Raw genomic sequence first — 6,341 nt, forward strand, 5'->3', positions numbered from 1 at the left:
GACTGATTTACTTATTAAGCTACACACTAGAAACAAAGTGAAACACACAAAAGTAAATGTTTACATCTCAGTCTGAAATATTTCATTTCTTTACATGTATTTGTAGTCATTAAAAGGTTATTCCATAAAACACCAGAAGAAAGTATATTTCCATACAAAACTTTTTTTTTCTTTTTAGACATACAATTATACATTTTGACCACATTGAGGAAAATCCTAGACTAGCACTAACCTGGATTGAATGAATCTTAAATGTTCACATATATTTAGATTCATCTTAAATGTTTAAGTAAACAGATGTTTAAAATTAACATGAGTACATTTTGTTCAAATGGAATAACAAATGTAGGTGAGTTTGTTTCCACTACTTCAGACCAGAGGGTAGAGTGCTACACTAGCAATCCCACACTGGTTGAGTTTGTTCCTGCTCATCTTAATGTATCCCATCTGTCCCCATCCACGACCCCAGCTACAGAAAGACAGAAAATAACAACATTTAGCAGGTAAAACTCAGTTATGTTCACACTAATAGTTGAACAGCATGCAGCGACATAATGATCTGTATTACGCTGTGAAACCACAAATAAGATGCCTTTATATGCAGCTGTGCATCAGCACTCAGTGAATGTTAGCAGGAATGAAGTGCATGAATTCAAATATGACCGTCACCTGTGGGTATTTACCTGTTCTTGACCAGCCAGTAGTCATGTCCATTCTCAGTACCATAACCCACAACCAGCACAGCATGGTTCAATATTGTGCTGCTGCACCCAGGTTCATCATACACTCCTTTAAATACAGGTGAATTAGACTGACAGGTGTAAAGAACAAATAAAACACTTCTCAGTTCTTGTACTATTTGAAGTAGAGCTGGGCGATAGAACCATAACGATATGTATCGCGATATAACTTTTACTCGATAGAGAAATTAAGCTATCGCGATAGACCTCGCCGCTCTTGTCCTCTTAAAAAAAAAAAAGGTCAGCCGATCCAAATTCAGTAGCGCAGAGCCGAACCAATCACAGCCGCAGCGTCACGTCGCGTGACTTGTTACGTACAGCACAAGTGCCAAGCCGCACCTGTGTTTGTTTGGGAAGCAGCCAGCGGGTAATGGAGCCAGCGCATAATGGAGGAAATGAGTGTGCCGACTAGAAAAATCAACCGAGCGTGACCGAAGAGAAAACAGATGATGGTTCCAATGCCGGAGAGATTGTCGAACGGAAGAGCCAAAGAAGTTCCGTAGTTTGAAGGTATTTCGGCTATTTCAAGTCTGACAAAAAACAGAGTAGCGTGCACTGTAAATTGTGCCGAAAGCAAGTCTGGAAATACAATAAACTGGTGCATGCGTCACACTGTGCGTCACGTTATTGTTTCGGTGAAATGAACTTCTACAATACTGTTACTGTTAATTGTACTCTCTGCAGTGTTTAAATGCTTACATATACACAGTTACTGTCCCTCCACACATACGACTCGGTTCTGCTTCTATGCCCCAGCTTTGTTTTAGTGATGGGTCGTTCGCGAACGAAATGGCTCTTAGAGCCGACTCTTTGACGTGAACGACGCGAGCCGGCTCCTTGACGTGAACGACGCGAGCCGGCTCCTTATCGCGAGCCGTCACGTGGTTTGTTTTTTTTTTTTTTTTCTTTCTCTCAGCCTCTCTCTCGCACTTTTTTTCCGTTTCACTCTGCACGCGAGCCTTGTGCTTTACGCTGGGCAGAGGGGGGAGGGGCGGTAGTTACACTCAGTAGCACAGGAACAGAGCCAGAGAGAGAGAAAGAGAGGCAGGGACAACAACATTAGAAAGGTATAGTAATCATCCACAACTATTTTCGGTTGCAGATGATAAAGGATTGAGAAAGTTTATTCATGCAGGTCCATATGACAGAGAATATGCATGTTCTTTTAGTTTTCATATTATAATTTATATTTAATTGTGTTGTGGTTTGCAGTGTTTTGTGTTCTTTTCACTTTAAATTTGTGAAAGAAAAAACCGGACATTTTAAATAGTTAAAACTTGAAATGTGAATAGTTGATTTTTGTATTAGATGATTTATTTATTAAATTTTATGTGGAGTGAATAAATAAAAGTATATTTACGGTGGCCCCTAGAGACAAAGCACACACAAACTTCAAATCACGTACGAACTCTGAAGCATGTACAAACTCCAAAACACGTAAAAACACGTACAAACTCCAAAACACGTAAAAACTCCAAAACACGTAAAAACACGTACAAACTCCGAAGCACGTAAAAACTCAGAAGCATATAAAAACTCAGAAGCACATAAAAACTCAAAACACGTACAAAAGAACAACAGAAGTGCTCCAGGATGCTGGGCGCAGTGTTGAGCCTTTGTTATCTTGTGGCTACACAAGCCAGCAAGTACCAATGACCGGATTTGGTGTGTGGTAATAACAGGTAAATGAACTTTTTTTTAAAATTATTTGAATATATATATGAGTGCCTGTGTATAAATACACAAACAATACACACATGCTTTCAATTGTGTAATTTAAGTGATCTAGTAGCTCTGCTTTGGAAGTTCAGTTCATGCTAGAAATGTGTTTTGGAGTTTGTACGTGTTTTGTCTCTAGGGGCCACCGCATATATTTATATATAAACATATATAAATAAAACCACTTGTTTTTACGTTAGTAATTCCTTTTGTGCATAATTTTATATTATTGTTAATAATAAATTAATTAAAGCAACAAAACAACCTGAAGAGCCGGTTCGGAGCCGAAAGAGCCGGCTCTTTTTAGTGAGCCGAACCGAAAGAGCCGGATCTCTAAAAAGAGCCGGAAATCCCAAAACTACTTTGTTTACTTTTTCCCACCGAGGCTTCTAGACTTCTGATTGGCCAACATTTCTGCACGGTTAGGAATCTAGCGCCACCTGCTGCTTTGGCATGTTCATAGCAGCGTTTTCCTTCATTTCTGCCTTTATGTGTGGACGGGATTTTTTTTTAAAACGAAAACGGAAAATCTCCGTTTTCAAAAATACCCGTGTATGTGTGGACGTAGCCTCAGTCTCTGACTGGAAGCGCTAATTCGTCATTCAGCTTTTGTCAGACTAAAGTAACTGTTAAAACTGTTTGAAAAGCTAAGCTATACAACAAGGAGAGATTGAGAATTTCCTTTTAGTTCTCAGTTTATTTGATACTGACAAAAGTTAGTCAGTTTTGTCTGTTCTTCTGTAAAACAAACTGAGATTTATTTTTAGAATTAATACTTTGTTTCTAAGTGGAACTGACAATTTAGTCTGTTTCATTTGTTCTATTTTGAAACTTAAACGCTTTAGCGGCTGCCTTTTGTGTAGTTTGCAATATTTGCCTTTATTTATCTGAAAAAGTCTCATGTTCCTTAAGTACATCTACCCTGTTGAACTTATTATGGGAAATAAATATTTAAAAACAAGCTGCTGATTATTTCACATTTTACTTGTGAGCAACGGCACATTTAAATCTTACAAATATAGTTATTTGGCTTATATCGTGATAGATATCTTTATCGCCTGAAATGAAAAAAACATATCGTGATATGAAAAAATCTCATATCGCCCAGCTCTAAATTGAAGATATTTTTCTTGGCACTTTCAAAACAATGTTTTAATGTCTGCACCTGATGTATAGAACCGGAAGGAATCTTGAACATTAATGGCCACAGAAACCGGTCCGATGGTGGCCACAGCCTCCTTCAGGGCTTCTTCATCATATTTTTCCACATAAGCATAGCCAGTGCATGTGGCTCCAACACTTGTAGGGTTGTAACGGCATGATCCATCCTAGTTGAGAAGTGATTTACATCAACAAGAGAGCTGACGTGATATGTTTTTGACATATTGCTGCCCATTTACCTTAGCCTCATAAGGGTAGGACTGCTCAGTGTCAATTCCTCCATTGGCTTTGATGTACTGGAAGGCATAGTACATCCAGCCTCCATTACAACCGTGGGTGCCAAAGCTCTGAGAGCAGTCGACCAGCTGCTGCTCACTCAGAGACACCAGTTTTCCTGTCTTCCTGAAGTGCTGACCCTTGACTCATTCTTGTTGCAGACTGGTGCAGTCTGCAACAAGAATGAGTCAATTTGAAACCAGACAACAGTTGAGCAAAGTTTCCCGCTTTACAAAAACGAGGAAGACTGATTCCTGTATAGACTTACTGTGCTGAAGGCCCAGCAGGAGCCACACATCTTCTGATCCTTGACTTCAGTGACATATCCCTTATCCCTCCAGTCAACAGTGTCGGGCAGATCAGTACCTTCAGGCAGCCGGAGGAAGGTAGAACCACGGCGTGGCAGAGAAGCATTGAAGGAGCCGAGGCAGCCCCGGGAAACCAGCTTTATGTACTCTTCATTTTCCTGATGAAGAAGAACAAAATTCATGTTTTTTTTAAAATTCAAAATGTATTTGTTTTTGTCCTTATATGCTAATGTAATCAAGACTACTGATGACTGATGACACCGTCGTAGTGGGCCTGATCTCTGATAACAACGAGACGGCCTACCTGAAGGAGATTAGGAATCTGGTGAACTGGTGCCAGAGGAACAACCTCCTTCTAAACGTCAGTAAGACAAAGGAGCTGATAGTGGACTTCAGCACTAAGCAGGAGAGGAACTACCAGACCCCCGTCATCAACGAGTGCCCAGTGGAGAGAGTGGACAGCTTCAAATACCTCGGAGTTCACATCACGCAGGCAGGACCTGTCATGGTCCTGTCACATCAACACCGTGGTGAAAAAGGCCCGTCAGCGTCTCTACCACCTCAGACGCTTGAGAGACTTCCAACTGCCCTCCAAGGTGCTCAGGAACTTTTACTCGTGCACCATAGAGAGCATCCTGACGGGAAACATCTTAACCTGGTTCGGGAACAGCACCATGCAGGACAGACGAGCTCTACAGAGGGTTGTGCGGTCAGCTGAGCGCACCATCCGCTCCGAGCTCCCTGACCAGCACTCAATCTACAGCAGGCGGTGCTGGACCAAGGCCAGGAAGATCGTGAAGGACCTCAGCCATCCCAACAACAGACTGTTCTCTCTGCTGAGGTCAGGGAAGCGATTCCGCTCCCTGAAGACCAACACAGAGAGACTGAGGAGGAGCTTCTTCCCGCAGGCGATACGGTCTCTCAATCACACCACCACACAGTACTGACCCACACATACAGTTCTTACACACACACTGGACTTTCTGGACATTGTTTTCACTTCATCACTTAAATCACTTTAAGCATATTTGCACTGCACAAGACATAATGTGGATTGCACAACACTGGTCACTATATTCTTCATTTCCAGTTAATATTTTTACAGCTGCTGTTATTGTGTATATATTTATTTATATTTCTTCATACATTCTTATATAGTTCTATATTGTGTATATTGTGTATTTTGTTGTACAGTTATTTTATTTTCAACTTTAATTTATATATTTTATCTTATTCCTTCCTAGTTAAATTTACCCTTTTTAATTTTTCATATTTATTTCCTATCTTATGCATAGCCTTTTCCTTTTTTGTTTTCTTTAGGTCACGAGCAGTTGTCCAAGCATTTCACTACATATCGTACTGTGTATGACTGTGTACGTGACAAATAAAATTTGAATTTGAATTTGACTATTCAAATAATGAACTTTGATGTGTCATTTTGAAACCTGACTGGCTTCTGTTTCTACACATACCATGTCAGCAAAGTAGGTCATACCAAGCCGGTAGGATTTGAAGCCCTGATCAGCTAAGATGTTGTGCATTAGCACAAGTTTGCGGTTGGTGAGCCAGATCTGCTTACGGTGACTCTCCTCTGATGGAGAATCATAGGATTTTCCTGCCAGTCGGAAAAGTGAAATATCAGAAACAGAATAAAAGAAAATCATGTGTAATCGATCATTAATGAATACAAATCTCACTTTGAGACATTATTGTAAAAACCACAAAGCATGATCAGAGCTTCTGACAAAAACCTTCAATATAAGAGTAGAGAAAGAGTCTGTTGTCTCACCAAACTTGAGCTTCCAGGCGTGAAACTCCAGATCTTCCAGAGAGATGCTGGCACAGCTGGATACAGCCAGAACAGCAGAAACAACAAGCAGCAACTTCATCTTGACTGAACACAAACGGAAAAAGACAGAAATCCTTTGTGACTTACAGGAAACCACACAGGCATTTTCTGATCTTTTTCACATCAGCATTAAAATATTTTCTGTCAAAATGCTGGATGTCATTTTCATACTACCATACTTTGTGCTCTGTCTCAGTTCCAGTTTCTTTTTAATCTCTTCCTGTAATTCTTTCTCGAAATAATGAATCTTTGCATTACTGAAAGTGTATTTGGACCTGTCTATGTGTT

The 6,341-nt window shown here is 40.2% G+C and overlaps 1 pseudogene; it reads right to left on the reverse strand.

Moving 5' to 3' along the window:
- Positions 1 to 369: 369 nt before the first annotated feature.
- Positions 370 to 6,093, reverse strand: LOC146612361 (cathepsin L-like peptidase; annotated as a pseudogene).
- Positions 6,094 to 6,341: the final 248 nt, after the last annotated feature.

The sequence above is a fragment of the Diplotaxodon limnothrissa genome, linkage group LG19 (assembly GCF_057381915.1).
Source record: "Diplotaxodon limnothrissa isolate DT_005_m linkage group LG19, D_limnothrissa_male_GT1.1, whole genome shotgun sequence".
Taxonomy (NCBI): Eukaryota; Metazoa; Chordata; class Actinopteri; order Cichliformes; family Cichlidae; genus Diplotaxodon; species Diplotaxodon limnothrissa.